The 17,209-nt window shown below is 45.8% G+C and overlaps 1 long non-coding RNA gene across 1 annotated transcript; it reads right to left on the reverse strand.

Moving 5' to 3' along the window:
• Positions 1-8,031: 8,031 nt before the first annotated feature.
• On the reverse strand, positions 8,032-10,052 carry LOC311607250. The gene is made up of 3 exons (XR_014782573.1): positions 9,946-10,052; positions 9,462-9,637; positions 8,032-8,095 (listed from the first exon to the last, which is right to left on the reverse strand). It is a non-coding gene; the product is annotated as an uncharacterized lncRNA (long non-coding RNA).
• Between the last annotated feature and the right edge of the window lie 7,157 nt (positions 10,053-17,209).

The following is a 17,209-nucleotide window of genomic DNA, read 5'->3' on the forward strand; positions in this document are numbered from 1 at the left end:
TATGGCCTCCTCCGAGTCACCATGTGTTACCAGGATCAAATGATTAAATACAGAAGTGCTCCGAGTTCGCGTGGAAGCGATGCGGTGTGGTTAAACATGTTTATCCATGCTGCGGGAATATTAAGATGTGTTTATCCATGCTGCGGGAATATTAAGATGTGTTTACCCATGCTGCGGGAATATTAAGATGTAGTTGTAATCATTTTGGCACTAGAAAGAAAACTCCAATCCATTTTGTTGGCACAGTCTCCCAATCCAAATCAACATGTTGTATGATGTAGACTTTAATTATACCAAAAATAATTAGTTTTCACTGGACACTGTAAGGAGAAGAAAATAAATAGGCAGACATGCTCATGATTTACCTAAAACAGACACTGAAACAAGGAACCCACTCTCATTAGAGCTGCTTTCTACTTGGCAGAACAAAGAATGTCGCTGTCTACAGTAAAGGCTTGAAATAGCACAAATAATCCTTCAAAAATTAGATAACCACAATGTGGCATTCCACATTCTTAAAATTTAACTGAACTGAGGTCAGAGGAATAAAAATATTTTCACTTTTAAAAATAATGTATATATGTGTGTGTGTGTGTGTGTGTGTGTGTGTGTGTGTGTGTGTATAAACACTCTCCATAAAGTCTAGCTTCTACAAAATAATGGTTTTTAAAAACTCTGATCAAGCATGTTAAAGTTTGTGCCTTTCTTCATATATGTTGCATAATAAAAACCATAGTAAATTATTTTCAAGTTTATAATGTCTGGTTTTGTGAGAAATGACTTTTAAAATAACTGTTCTATTTTTAGCAGCCTTCAAGTTTTTGCTTTCGATATTTTCCATATCTTTTTTTTTTTTTTAAAGAAAATGTTGACTGGCAACTTTAAATAAACCTTTCATTTTTGTGGGCAATTTTTCATGGTCTGCCCTGGGTTAACCCAGACTCTGCTGTGGCACACACTCCACCGGCAGTGATCAGTGTTAGGGGTGCAAGAAATCTCATGGGTAAATTATCCCCTGAATAATTTCAATTACACGCAAAAGTGAGGTGCCCTTCAGAACCTAGAATAGTCTATAATATTGTAAAGTAGGAAAGTACAAGTCAAAATCATAAGCTATCAGTAATAGCAGAATAACTTCATTTTTAAAACCGGTAACTTAAGTTTATGTAACCATAGCCAGTGTAGATTTTCTTTTTTCTTTTCTTTTCTTTTAATCTAATCTAAATGTGGCAGCCTGGCAGCCCTTCCCTTCTGGTGTCCCACTGGAGCAGTAGCATCAGCAATGTATCTTTTGTGCCCTCACATGTGGGAACTTAGTAACCTTTCTGCCACCACAATTAGAACAAAGAAGTATGCCTCCATTCAGCGCAGTTTTTCACCAACAGCCGGCCCAGGCCTGGAGCAGTTACTAGGCTTGTTCTGATCTGGTTCATTGTGTTTCTGCCTTGGTAAATAAGCCCGCAGCCAGCCAGTGTTCTCAAGCTTAAGGCTAGACACCGGTTTATAGAGCAAAAGGCAACAGGGCCATTTAACTTTTGGCTAAGTGCTTTTTCTGTTAACTGGGCCACACATTCTTAATAGGCACTACTGCACAGGGTTTGGTCCTGAGAAGATTTGCAAGCCTTTTGTGTGTCTTTTGTGAGTTCCAGCATACAGCTTACCACTGGTTTAGCAGACTGCCTTTCTACAAGACCTTCCTTAATTGCTTTTCATGCTTAGCTGGGAGGAACAGCAGGCGGTCTTGAAGGGAAAGCTTTGGGGCCCCAAAAGGTAGCTTTAAGTGCCCCCTTTCCTGTGTTTATTGTTGACAATTCAATTAGCATACCAAAGCAAATGTGCACTGTAGGGCAGGTCAACAAGACTGCACATGCAATTAATTTTATTAACAGAGAAGCAAAATTAGTCGTGATGCATTTATCTTACACACTTATAAAGAGCACAAAAGACAGAGAAATCTGATTAGTTTGCCCAAATTTCAATTCATCTTGTGGCAAGTCACAAACTTAAGACATTTCTCTTTCCATTTGTGGCTCGTGAAAATGTGTTAATTTTCCTCCTTCTTGAAGCTTTAACAATAGCTACACATGGCAACAAGGAAATAAAGACCTTAGACTGATTAGATGGCTGTGCGGGGTGGGGGGGGTTGGGGGCGTGGGGGGGGTGGGGGGGGGCGTGGGGGGGGTGGGGGGGGCGTGGGGGGGGTGGGGGGGGTGTGGGGGGGGTGGGGGGGGCGTGGGGGGGTGGGGGGGGTGGGGGGGGCGTGGGGGGGTGGGGGGGGGTTGGGGGGGGGACTCGCCTCCAAGCCTGGGAAGTTTGAGCCGCAATGGAACCCTGGTAGCCAGCCACATGACCGGAGGAGAAAACTGACTCCACATTGCCAGTGCTTAGCACTGTTGATCTCCAAAGTACAAATATTTACTTTTAATTGACTTAGAGTTTGGACAACATAGAAGATGCATACAGGTTAGAGACAGAGACATACGGGCTGCCTGTTTAGCTCACACATCTACAATTCTGCCGCAGGAACAATTTGAAAGCTATGTTGCTTTCTTTCCAGTGGTATTGGCATCTCCTGAATCATCTTTATCTTAATACTATCAAAGTCTATGCTTATGTTTCCTTTTCTTGCCTTTCCCTAATTTTTTTCTGACCATTAACACATAATTCTAGATTTTTAACACTAATGCTAAACAATGTTTAAAATGTTTTTTTTCCCTACATTTCTCACTCTCACCCCCCCTTTTTTTTTTCTGAACTAGACATCAAGTCATTTACTACTAGGTTTCCAAATAAACACTTCAAGAATTGTGGGGGCAGGTGCAGGGATCATACAAAGATAAGATGCAAAATCCCAGAGGCGGAGCTGGAGAGGTGGTACAGCGAGCAAGGGAGCTTGCTGCACAAGCTGGTGGCCCAAGCTCAACCCTTAGAACCCATGGAAAGCAGGAAGAGAGGCCCAACACAAACTCTGTGCTCCGACACTTACAGTGTGCCATGGCATGCCTGCCCCTCCCTTTTTTTTTGAAACTCATAGATGACTAACTCTCATCAAAGAAAAGAAAAGAATGAGAAGGAAGGCGTTCTGATCTATGATGTCATCTAATCCACTGGAGGAACCTTTGCCGCACTGAGAGCCCAGCTGAGCTCAGCACCTCCTGCTGCAGTCACGGGTGGCAATGGCCGGGGACTCAACATTTCCTCCCTATTGTCATTCTTCAGTAAAAACCCACCCAAGACATTGTTTTCAAATATACACCCTTCTAAATTGCATTTGCAAATGGTGGCTGTGCACATTGATCTGTGATCCCCCCCAGGAAGACAAACACAGGGTTTTGGGGGGTTGTCTGTCGTTTGTTTGTTTTGTCTTGGTTTTGGTTCTGGAGTACAGCACAGTGAACTTCTCTTCCTTTATGTCTATCTTCATTTCCGTGCGCATTGGAACTGTCACTAACACTCACTCCCAAGCACGTGCCAGGGTTCTCAACCCCCAGAGCCTGCTTGATTACACGCATTATACTTAACGTTCAGCCAGACATGAAAGATGTTAGAACGTGAGATTAATCAACATGTCTCCTGCTCATTTACTTACAATAACAATAACAATAAGACTTTAGCTATGGGGAAACATTTCCTAGGTGGGAACGTAGAGAGTCAAAGTGTCAACTTGGACACACAGGTTGTGGCCACATCTCACGTGTGCTTGGCAAACCAATCTCTCTGTTGACTGTAATGACTCAGTGGCAGCCGCGTACTTGTTTCTGTGGGCCACTCAGATCATAAAAGTGAAGTCTGAGGTATTAAGATAGCTGTGCATTCATATTTCACATACCTGATTTCTTCCTGCACACTCAAGTGGGATTACATAAGGCAGAGTCACGGCTAAACCCACAACCCTGTATTACTTCCAAAGAGATGTCTCTGATATATTTACCTATATGTCCAGATCAGTATAATACTAAAAAAAGCCCTCACAGATATTCCCAGAACAACTTCATCACGTGTGATTGGCACAACCCTTGACTCTGCCCGACCCCATCATCTTCCAAGAGTCCTGACTTCCACAGAAGCTCCTGTCCAGTTCAGTCGCTTCCTCCTGTTTACAGGCATGGTGCTGACTCAAACAACAGGCTGAGACTCTGATAGTAAGAAAAGTAAAAACTGTACATAGTTTAGAAATTCTGGCCACTTTGCTTCTGAATTTTTGCAGTTTCCAAGTTACAGATTTGTATATCTGACTGCCTCCACCTATGCCTGCAGAATAACTAGCTCTTTCAGAGCTATCACAACCACATCAGAATTTTTCAGTTAAACTTGAAGGAAAATAGAAAAGCAGATTAGTTTCCCCCTTCCTCGTGGCTCAATTCTTTTTTTCTATCTCACTATAGAGGGAACACTGCTGTGAGCCCAGTGACTTGCAGCAGCTACCTGACTCCTCCTTGCCTCGTTTATCTTCTCAACAGGTTACCCAACCCATCAGCCAGTCTTCTGATCACTGTCTCCTATCGGACTTACATCAATTCATCTCCTCCACACCACTGCTGCTCGCCAACCCAGCCACCACCACCTCTCTGTGAGAATGGGGAAATAGAAGGATCCAGAGGGTCCTAGAAACCTACAAGAAGAACATTATGATGGGTGGACCTGGGCACAGGGGTCCTGCTCAAACTATGGCACCAGCCAAGGACAATACATGCAGTAAACTTTGAACCCCTACCCAGATCTAGCCAATGGACAGGACATTCTCCACCGTTGAGTGGAGAGTGGGGTCTGATTCACACAAACTCTGGTGCCCTATTTTTGGGCACCTGGATGGGGAGGCCTGATGGCATTCAGAGGAAGGATAGCAGGCTACCAAGAAGAGACTTGATACCCTATGATCATATACAGGGGGAGGAGGTCCCCCTCAGTCACAGACATAGGGGAGGGGAGTAGGGGGAAAGCAGGAGAGAGGGAGGAATGGGAGGATACGAGGGATGGAATAACAATTGAGATGTAATATGAATAAATTAATAAAATATAAAAAAGAAAGAAAAGCTACAGCAAGCCTCCTTTATGTAACCGTGCCTTCACCCCATGGCAAGGCTACCTGTGGAGTCTGGGCATGGGTCTGAGAACATCCTCATTGCTGCTGTTACTGGGTTTAGAGACATGCCTCTTAGCATGTCTTTGAGGGCATCTTCAGAAAGGTCTGACTGGGGAGGGAAGGGCTTTCCGAAGCATGTTTACCTCCCTTCTGCTACTACTAGGCTAATCGAACCCATCATTTCTCCCCACATACTAAGCCCCTCGCACTTATCACAACCAAATCAGAATTTTCTGTTAGCCATGAAAGAAATCACAGGCCGTTTACACTTTTACAGGCACCAGTCCATTTGCTATGGTCTTGGACCAAATAAAAAGAGGGAAACGGACAAAGAGAACAGCAACACCAAAATTCACCTCCCTCTGCTTCCTGAGTGAAGATGCACTGTACCCAGTCACCCACACTCCACCATGGGCCTTCCCGGATACCGGAGATTCTAGCCTCTGAAAACAATGAAACAGAGAAAATCTTTTTTTTTTCCTTAAATCACATCTTGTCAGGTATCTGTCATTAACTAGTTACTGAAAAAGAAACTAACACAGTAGGAGATGAGTTCCTATGGAACACTGATAGCACCGTCAAAGCCTGTGCCAGCACGAAGGACAACTCAGGAAAGTGGCACCACCGGAATGCCCTAAACAACCTGCACACAGTTTTGCCCAGGGGTCTCCTCTTCCTAGTAATTGTTCTTGGCTTGTGACACCTAGGGAAGAATCCTCGTGGGCCATAAGATTTGGAGCTCCCTAAATCTTATGAGCCTCCCTTCTCTCAATTAGAAGGAAACATTTTTTTTCTTTTTCTTTCTTCTTTTGCTTTTCTTTTCCTTTTTTTCCTTTTTTTTTTTTTTTTTTCCTTCTTTTTTGGTTCTTCAAGACAGGGCTTCTCTGTTCTGGACTCACTTTGTAGACCAGGCTGGCCTCGAACTTACATCAATCTGCCTGCCTCTGCCTGTACTGGGATTAAAAGCACGTGCCACCACACCCGGCTAGGAGGAAGTATTTCAGCTCTATACAACATCCCACATTTCCTCTACATCTAGCATTTTCTCTGTCTTCTCTCCCATATTTTCTGAGCATTGGGAGGAATAATACAAATATCTGATTGTTTTCCATGTATCACCGATCATTGGGCCACAGCAAGCATCACTTAACTCTCAGCTGTTTCGATGGTTCAAAATCCCATAGTAACTGACACCCAGTGCAGTAAGCTTTCCTCCGACTTGTAGCACCTATAGGTGTTTAGATGTAAACATATAACACGTTACAATGTAAACATCTCTTCTGTTTAGCAAAATGAGAATAATTCCCTTCTACACTTGGGCCTGTGGCCCTCCCAGACTAGATCTCCACCCTGACTTACAGCGCCGAACATAAGTTCCTTCCTGTGAGCAAGTCTTAAAGTCCATGAGGAAGTAAGTGACCACACTCGTAGTAATTACGACACTACTGTGTCAGCAGGCACACCTTGCCAGGCATGTCCATAGTGTAGCAGGTAGGGTAAAGGATGGAAAGTTCCCATCACTTATAGCAGTGTTGGCTACAGCGGCGTCAGCAGGATGTACCTACCACCTTACCCAGCCCTTTGTAATCCACTGTCATTCCCATGAGTCACTCTGCGTCCTCCTCTTGGGGTGCTGCTGTGGGGTCATTATCTATTTGACCACCCCTGACAGGCTCGGTGAGCCCAGCTCATACTGCTCAGACCATTTCAGGGATAACAGAGTGCACAGCTGCACTCTCGCCTACCCTCCCACTGTTCTGACTGGTTTCTTGCTCCTGCCAAGGTTCCAGGCCAGGCCTGTGGCCACATCTTCTGCAAGTAATCTCAACCCCCATGTCCTAGCACGGTACTCAGCACAGCCGTTGAAGGCCCATACCGGTCCTGAGGTCCCTGCTAAATTAATTTCCACCTTGACTCATTCCCATGGTCCGGCCAGGACTGATGAACTGGTTTCAGACACTGAATCTCATGTGAGTATGTGAGTAGGAATTTTCTCATTAGAAGAGTCAGTTCAAGGTTGATACCGAGTGAGTTTGAGGCCAGCAGACAGGCAGAAAGAAAGAAACCCAAACAACAACAATAATTTTTTTTTCTTCTGAGCACTTAAAAAGTTGAGACAGGGAGTCACAGTTTAAGTCCTGCCTGGGCTACACAGTGAGTATCTGTCTCAAAAGAGAAAGCAGCAAGAAAGCTTTTTTTTTTTTTTTACTTTTATAACATCAGCAAATTTTTCATGTAGTTCCACCTGCCAAGTCCTGCAGTGTGTATTGCCCATTGTGGAGGTTATTATTACATTTTAGAATAAGCTACAAATGGTGATCACTGTCTCCATCGGCTTCCTTCTCAGGAGGACACAAACTGGCTGCATATGCTGTGTGTTTGGTTTACTTGCAAGAGAAGACTTAGCGGTATTTCAGGCCTAGCACGCTACAACAATTTTGTTTGTTTTCCACTGAAATTTTGTTAAAATCCTTAACAAAAATACTGGTTATAAACACTCGGGTTCTTTTGTATTAGCTTGCACAGACTGCATCTCACTGCTCAGGATTTCTACCATTTATTTACTTGTGACAAGTCAAACATTCAGCCAAAGTGTGTATTTTATGGTTAAATTAACCTGAGCTAGGTGAATTAGAGCAGCAATTGAGGCTCAGTCCCAGCTCTGACAGAGCGAGCCCTACAATGACCATATTTAACTCCCAGCTACAGTATATCAAACACAAACTTCTGATTGGGAGCTGTTTTCAGGATCAATTTACATCCAAATAAAAGGGCACTCCAGTGAGGGCAAATTAAGATGTTTAAATTACTGGGCATGTGGGATCCATCAAGCAGCAGAGGCCGTTGTAAATCAAGCCCACGGCGCATGGGTGAAGCGCACAGAAGGCTGGGGTGCTCCGGGGACTTACTCAGTTCTCCTTTAAATGTCAGCATCTTAAAGAAAGGCAGAGAGTGAGAGAGGTTTTAAAAACGGACATGCACGCATCAGGACCTGGGTTTGATTCCCCGACACTGCAAAAACAAATCATGAAAATTATAACTGACGTAACTGTTATCATTTCTCACTGTCCCTGACATTCCAGCTTTAAAAATGAGCGGTAAGGGGTAGATAGGTGGTTCAGTGGGTGAGAGCGCACGAAGACCCAGGCTAGGATCCCTTGGCCACACACGTGATCGTTATACCACTGCTGTGGGAGAAAAAGAGAGAGGCGCTTACAGACCAACAGCCCAGCTTCAGGCTCAGGGAGAGAAGCTGGCTGAGGGAAATAAAGTAGGCAGTAACAACGCAGACTGCCTAATGTTCTCCTCTGGCTTCTGTGAGCACTGACAGACACACCAGTACAGCCACACAAATTTACGCACAAACACTAATACATCAATATAAGACAAGGGGTGCCAGGCCCAAAGTAAACCAGAGAAAATGGGAGGGAGGACTTGGAGGAAAGGAGCCCAAGAAATTTAGGGATTACAAAAAATAAAAAATAAAAAAGCACTACCCTTTGTTCCTGTCTCTTGTGTCGACTCCAGCATCTGGTACCCTATGTGGCACTCAGGATGTGAGTCTTGTTGCAATAAAACTTTATCTGTAAAGAACGAGCTTTTTTGTCTAGAGTTTGGCTCAACGACTCTGTCCTGCCCTGCTTTGCCACTAGCCTAGCTGACTCCACTCCTCAAGCACGGCAAACAAACAAAAACAAAAAAGAATTTTTGTTTGTTTGTTTTTCCAGGAACAAAGTAGAACTGGGTGGCAAACAGTCCCTATGAATAAGTGCTTAAGCAGGTGGCAGGCACAACACCCCTGTTCTCTTTCCTTCGGTCTCACTTTTTCTCTTCCAGGAAACTTCTACTCTATCAGCCCCTTACTTAATAAAGACAACAGCTACAAAGGGAACCGTGATTTGAGACATTCCTCAAGCCCCCCACTTTCAGCACAGCTGTGAAGTGAACAAAGTTTGACCTAAAAGACGGAACCTATAATGCTGAAACTGCAGGCAAACCCTCATTTAGGCACGGCCTAACTTTTTTCAGTAGTGTGTGGGGTTTTTTTTTGTTTTTTGTTTTTTGTTTTTTGTTTTTTTTAATGCCACTGAAACCATCAATTTCATGAAATCCAGAGAATGATAAAATAATACAAAGAATATTTGATTAGAGTGAGAAAATAAACAAATCAACGCTTGCCTGCTAAATGCTGATCCCTGCCATTATTTTTTTTTTAAATAAATGCTATTGGACCCCAGCCCTGCTTGTTTATATTGGTCCTCAGTGTTTCGCTTTGAGCGATGGTGGCAGAGCTGAGGACTTGCAACAACAGCCCTGCTGACCTACAGAAACTGCAGTGTTTGTGTGGGACTCTTTATAAAAAAAAAAAAATGGTCACCTTCTGGATTAGACTTTTCCCTTTTCAGCTCACTCTTCAGTTTTGTCATCTGTTTTCCCAATATAGATTTGTTCATGTCCTCCGGGAGTTGGTTTTATTTCCCAACGCAGTAAAGGCTGCTTGTGTTTTGAGGCCCTTCTTCCCTGTGTAGCCTAGAATGCAGAGCCTGGACTTTTCTGAAACAAAAACACTTTGTCTCAGTATACTTTTAGTACAATATACTTTAGAACTTTCTAGCGACTCCCTAGAAAATGGAAAACACTGAGAAGCAACTCTAACAGAAATTCTGCTCTGGTTGGGAAAGTGTATCTTTCTTCCTAACTGCCCCCACTGCTTGCTGCCCCAGGGCATGCACAGGGAAAGCCAGACTTTTACCGATACATTAAGAAAGTGGTTTTGTTTGTTATCTTATGAGGGTTTCTATTGCTGTGGTGAAACGCTGCGACCAAAAGCAACCTGAAGAGGAAAGGTTTAATTGACTTACATGTCCGGAGTATACTTCACTGAGGGAACGGCAGGACCTCAGGCCAGAGACAGGAGCTGATACAGAGGCTACGGAGGAGTGCTGCCTTCTGCCTTGCTCAGCCTGCTTTCTTCAGAACCCAGGACCACCTGCCCAAGGTGGTCCTACTTCCAATGGGCTGGCCCCTCCCACATTACTAGTTAAGAAAATGCCCTACAGGCTTGGCTACCACACAACCTTCTGCAGGCAATTTCTCAATTGAGGATCCCTTTCCTCAGATGACTATGATTTGTATCCAGCTGACAGGCAAGTTTTTTGTTCGCCTTTTTAAGATTTTTTTCTTTAAATGTATCCAAATGTGTGTGAGTCTTACTAAGTTTCTGTACACCTTATGCAAACAGAAGCCTCCTGCAGGCAGAAGACAATGTCAGTAATTAGCCTGAAAGTTGAGTTGAGAAAAAAAAATTTTTTTTTTTAATCTGGCATCTAAAGATGTAAGAGAGAATTCTGGGTAAGTGGGTAGTATCTCCCAGGGAATCTCCTTTTTTCTTTCAGACCTAGTAAACATTTGCTAGAGCCCTGTTTGAGGATGGTGAACCTCTCAAAGTATGTGGGAGTCACTGATGGCCTCATCTCAGTACTTACTACAGATCTACCATCTACCCTGCTCAGCCTCCCCCACTCAGCTGTTCTCTCCTGATCGCATTTTACAAGCATGCTACGTCACCTGATAGTAGCAAACTAGGCACTTAAATCTACAAACCAGACTCCAGAGCTTTCTCACGTTGGAGTCTAAAGGTCTTGATGACATGTCTTCAACTGCCATTTCCAAGGAAAGAGGAGGATTGACAGTTTGAGTTCTGGCATTGTGTAGACAAGACCAGGCCCACACTGCTTGATCTGGGCATCAAAGAAATGTAAATGAGCTAGGGGAATATTGATTAGTGTATTTAATGAATATCTGCTTTTAATATTTGCTTCATGATTTATCTTCTAGCCGCTCTTAACATATAGATGTAGCCATTTGTTTGCCTTTATCAACCCAATAGCTGGGAAAGCAGAAGAGGCAGCCGGGCAGGGAGAGAGGAGTGTGCTGACAGGACAGCGTAGTCTCAGCTGGTGTGCTGTCCTCTGACCTTCAGGATTCTCCTTAAGGCTTTGATGTTTCCCTCAAATTCTGTCCTAGGGAAAGACTTCTGGCTGAGATTTTGTTCATGTTCATTTCTTCTTTTGCTGAGTTCTCGAATTATTTTTTACCGCAAGCATTGCTCTTCAGCCATGGTTTGAATATTAAATGTCCCTCGCTTATTCATGTGTCTCAAGTCCCCGATGACAGCATTTTGAGACATTCTGAAAACTAGGAGGTTGGGCTAGCTGGAGCAGGTGGGTCACTGGAGGTGTGCCTTTGATGGTGAGACTCTTTGTGCTTCAGGTACACCAGGAAGTGAACAGCTTCCCCTCTCACATGATGCCACCATCATGTTCTGCCTCACAACGGACCCAGTCAGTGAAGCCAAGAACAGAGACCGAATATGTGAAACCAAGTTAAAATAAATCCTTATTCCTTTTTAATTGTTCCTGCACCAATTTTGGTTACAGCCACACAAATACCCAGGGATGCAGCCTCCAAGAAGGCATGGTTTCCATAGAAACGCCCACACGATGTAGAAACAGACATTAGAATGAATCCCATGGGCTTTACTCACGTGCTGTGTCTACCATTCGGCGTGATGCACATCTCCACTCCTCATCCCAGGCTGACAGCGCTGAGCTGTCCCTCGTTTCCCACCTCACCCATCCTTCAGGAGCACAGAGCCCAGGCCCACAGTGATCACACCCACCCTGTGTTTATGCAAGCACGTGCCTGTGGTGCTACGTATGGTGGGTGCCGTCCTGTCCCATCTTCGTATCCCCGTGGTTAGTGAAAAATTCTTATTCACATTTCATTTCTGCACCAGCCACCACAACGGTCCACAGTTCCTTTCCATTTAGACAAACCGGCCTGAAGCATCACACCCCTGCCCTTTTTTAAAACGGGCCTAGAGTTCACGTTTGTAGCACCCACCAGGCAGAAACTTAATGTTTGCAATTTATCCAGAGAAAAGCATCTTTGTCTTACAATGACATGCTGAATCTCTCATAATGAAAATGTTTCAGGAGTGGCAAGCTGGAAACATAGGCCATGTGCGACCGTTTCTTTTTAGATCATGAGGCTCCTGACTAGAGGATAAAAGCAATGGTTTGCCTAGGATATGACCATGGAATGCCTGTTTTTCAAAAGGGAGGGACTGTCATATCCTAGGCAAACCATTGCCTTTATCCTCTAGTCAGGAGCCTCACGTCCCCTGGATGGGGAGGCCTGACGGCACTCAGAGGAGGGATAGCAAGTTACCAAGAAGAGACTCGATATCCTAAGAGCATATATAGGGGGAGGAAGTCTCCCTCAATAACAGACATAGGGGAGGGGAGAAGGGGTGAAGTGGGAGGGAGGGAAGAATGGGAGAAAACAGGGGAAGGGCTAACAATCGAGATGTAACACGAATAAATTAATTAAAAAAAAAAAAGAAAGAAAAACAGGCATTGAGTTTTCTATGTAGCAACCATCAGCCTCCGACCTCCATCTTCCTCCAAGCCTTGCCAAAGACTGGAAACTTCAGACTTTTTTCCAAATTCAAGGGAAGACAGAAAACTAACCCTTTTCCAATTCAAAATCATGTACCTTTAGGCTATCAATGTCAAAAGAATCACTAGATTTATTGACCTATCCAGGACTAGAGAAAAGCCACAAAATTTTTTACTTCAGAGATGGGGGGGCGGTGACTGAGTTGGTAAAATGAAAATATTTTGGGGCAACGCTGGAAGGCAGGCATGGTGTAAACTTCCTGGCAACATCAGTAATCTTCCACTCACTTTGTACCATGCTTTTTGAAAACAATATGAAAGTACACTTATATTTTTATTAGCAGTTACAACAGGAAATATACAACCTGGGAAATAAGGCTAAAAGATTTTAAAGCTCCTCTCTGCCCACTTACAATATCTGAAGTATCTTAAATTCATCTATGAGGTGGGAGGGAGTCACATCATAAACTTTAAGGCATCAACAGGACATGTGTAAGTGTAAGTCAAGGAGGTCCCCCAACAAAGGTATGAGTACATTATTTTTGTTAACTTTAATGCAGCTAGGAACCGTATATTTTAACTCTCTGGGCTGCATTTCAGTGGCTAAAAGTCTCGGCTTCGTTTTTTTCTTTTACTGCCTTCCTTGGTGCTTTTTCTGTATTAAATGTTAAAATCCATAGGGCTAAACAATTACCAATCTTGAAATGCTTTCTAAAAAGTCATTTTACTGTTGAAATGTAATAGCAAATAATTTCTTGCAGAAGGCAATAAGCTGAGCTATTTACTCACAGTGATTGTAACTTTTCTATTTGACTTCCTAATAGGTTGCAGATGTGGAAAGACACAGGACTGTCCCACCCCACCCCCAGTGCTCAGTGCACCATATGGCACCGAGTCAGATTACACTATACACAACACAGTAACATACTTATGGATCCATGAAAAAGAGAATACAATTTGGCTGCTCATTTTTCACTGGTTCAGTCAGCATGTGTATAACTGTTCTGCTGTTGTCTGGCAAAAACCCAAACCAAAACAACAACAAAAAAAAAAACCTCCAAAATCTAAAATCCTGAAGGTGAGCAAAATTTTCTTAAGAGAATTTCAATTGACTTTAAAGGCTTCAGGGCTTACTAACAGGCGGGCATGTATGTTAAATTTGTTTGTTGCTTTTGTTTGTTTGGGTTTATTTTGCTTTTCAAGACAGGGTTTCTCTGTGTAGCCGGGGCTGTCATGGAACTCACTAGAGCAGGCTGGCCTCAAACTCAGAGTTCTCCCTGTGTCTGCCTCGCCCCTCCCCCACCCCTGCCCCATCCCCCCCCATGCCCTCCCCCTCCCCCAGCGCTGAGACTGAAGGCCTGTACCTCCACCACCTGGCCTTCAGTGGCTTTCAAGGTGCGTATAAAGGGCCTGTAGAGAGGCTCGAGTGAAACATACATGACAATAGCGGAGTAGAAGTGGTACTGCAGTGCACTTAGAAACCTGACTATCATGATAAAATCAGGCCACCCTGCAAGATGTCTGCACAGCTTCTTAGTGAAAATGTTGCAGCTACCAAAATGGAAACAAACAAACAAAAAACGGTATGTGCTTTGTTCACAGGTGTTGTCTCATTAAAAATGTTTAAATATATGACATGTCTTATACAGACAAACAAGACCCAAGCATCACCAGTATAGATGACTGAAACAGAAGGTGATAAAAACACTGCTTAACCTGAGAGGTTGCCCCCCCACATCTATAAATGCAACTGTGTATGAGTTAAATCTATTATATGTGAAAGTCCCACACTGAAAACAGCCATGTTTCCAATCTAGTCACCTAAACAAAACACCTACAGGTTTTCACTTATGTACAGATATTTTATCACTGGTTGAGGGCATAGCTTGTTATAGCTAGATATACATGGGGTATAGATAGTACACCTATCTAGCATTCGTAAGGCCTGGTTCCATCCTCAGAGCCATAGAAAGATAAACAAGTAAACAGAATTTTTTTTTCATTGCTTAAAATAGCTTCAGCTACACCCTGGGAGCACTGACAGCATGTGAGGGAGGCCATATGCCAGACCCAGTAAGTCTTCTGTAACCAAGTCTGCCCTCTCTAAAGGGTTGCTGTGGCAGCCCCAAGAAAAACAGAACAGGATGCACAGATGCAGTCAGCTGGGAGCCCAAACAAAGCCAACAGCAGATATCCTGAGGGGAGATTAGTGGTCACCTCTGTAGTACAGCACTCTCCTTACCTCAGCAACCCCAGTGCAGCACTTCACCCCTGCCTCAGCATCCCCAGTGCAGCACTTCACCCCTGCCTCAGCATCCCCAGTGCAGCACTTCACCCCTGCCTCAGCAACCCCAGTGCACCACTTCACCCCTGCCTCAGCATCCCCAGTTGCAGCACTTCACCCCTGCCTCAGCATCCCCAGTGCAGCACTTCACCCCTGCCTCAGCATCCCCAGTGCAGCACTTCACCCCTACCTCAGCAACCCCAGTGCAGCACTTCACCCCTGCCTCCGCATCCCCAGTGCAGCACTTCACCCCTGCCTCAGCATCCCCAGTGCAGCACTTCACCCCTGCCTCAGAAACCCCAGTGCAGCACTTTACCCCTGCCTCAGCATCCCCAGTGCAGCACTTCACCCCTGCCTCCGCATCCCCAGTGCAGCACTTCACCCCTGCCTCAGCATCCCCAGTGCAGCACTTCACTTCACCCCTGCCTCAGCATCCCCAGTGCAGCACTTCACCCCTGCCTCAGCATCCCCAGTGCAGCACTTCACCCCTGCCTCCGCATCCCCAGTGCAGCACTTCACCCCTGCCTCAGCATCCCCAGTGCAGCACTTCACCCCTGCCTCAGCATCCCCAGTGCAGCACTTCACCCCTGCCTCAGAAACCCCAGTGCAGCACTTCACCCCTGCCTCAGCATCCCCAGTGCAGCACTTCACTTCACCCCTGCCTCAGCATCCCCAGTGCAGCACTTCACCCCTGCCTCAGCATCCCCAGTGCAGCACTTCACCCCTGCCTCAGCAACCCCAGTGCAGCACTTCACCCCTGCCTCCGCATCCCCAGTGCAGCACTTCACCCCTGCCTCCGCATCCCCAGTGCAGCACTTCACCCCTGCCTCAGCATCCCCAGTGCAGCACTTCACCCCTGCCTCAGCATCCCCAGTGCAGCACTTCACCCCTGCCTCAGCATCCCCAGTGCAGCACTTCACCCCTGCCTCAGAAACCCCAGTGCAGCACTTCACCCCTGCCTCAGCATCCCCAGTGCAGCACTTCACTTCACCCCTGCCTCAGCATCCCCAGTGCAGCACTTCACCCCTGCCTCAGCATCCCCAGTGCAGCACTTCACCCCTGCCTCCGCATCCCCAGTGCAGCACTTCACCCCTGCCTCCGCATCCCCAGTGCAGCACTTCACCCCTGCCTCCGCATCCCCAGTGCAGCACTTCACCCCTGCCTCAGCATCCCCAGTGCAGCACTTCACCCCTGCCTCCGCATCCCCAGTGCAGCACTTCACCCCTGCCTCCGCATCCCCAGTGCAGCACTTCACCCCTGCCTCAGCATCCCCAGTGCAGCACTTCACCCCTGCCTCAGCATCCCCAGTGCAGCACTTCACCCCTGCCTCAGCATCCCCAGTGCAGCACTTCACCCCTGCCTCCGCATCCCCAGTGCAGCACTTCACCCCTGCCTCAGCATCCCCAGTGCAGCACTTCACCCCTGCCTCAGCATCCCCAGTGCAGCACTTCACTCCTGCCTCAGCATCCCCAGTGCAGCACTTCACCCCTGCCTCAGCAACCCCAGTGCACCACTTCACCCCTGCCTCAGCATCCCCAGTGCAGCACTTCACCCCTGCCTCAGCATCCCCAGTGCAGCACTTCACTCCTGCCTCAGCATCCCCAGTGCAGCACTTCACCCCTGCCTCAGCATCCCCAGTGCAGCACTTCACCCCTGCCTCAGCATCCCCAGTGCAGCACTTCACCCCTGCCTCCGCATCCCCAGTGCAGCACTTCACCCCTGCCTCAGCAACCCCAGTGCAGCACTTCACCCCTGCCTCAGCATCCCCAGTGCAGCACTTCACCCCTGCCTCAGCATCCCCAGTGCAGCACTTCACCCCTACCTAGTGACACAAAATTACCTTAAAGGAATGACAACAGCACCTAGAAAGAGATGCCTGCCGCAGCATCAGTGAACACAGTACAAGATACCTGAAAGCAACCACATGGTAGATTCCAGCCTGTGCTGTCCTCCTATAGGCAAACATGGGAGGCTGGTTCTGGAATTTAGGTAAATGTTGGAGTTTAGTGATCACTGGAAAGTGAGGATGCTTTTTTGCTTCTAAAAGAAAGAATTTAGATGAGTTATTAAGTCCAACATAGGAAACGTCTGCTCAGAAATGAGTTTCATCCTTGCACAGGTGTCCTTACAGAAGGAGACACAGCACTGTTTACTTTACACGTGTTTTCTTTTCAGCACACCATAGCTGAGGAATTTGGATCTAATACTATGACATGAGTAAACTGCAGGGAGTGGGACGGTCAGGAGATTGGCTCATGCTCCAAAGATCCCTGCTGCAGGAAAGAAGAAAAGACATCATGGGTTTCCCCTGGTCGGTAGGGGTCACACTGAACCTTGGGTAATAAAATTATTTGTTGTTGTTGTTGTTTAAAAGTCAGA

Source organism: Acomys minous (genome assembly GCF_964271855.1).
Source record: "Acomys minous genome assembly, chromosome: 10".
In the NCBI taxonomy this organism is placed as follows: domain Eukaryota; kingdom Metazoa; phylum Chordata; class Mammalia; order Rodentia; family Muridae; genus Acomys; species Acomys minous.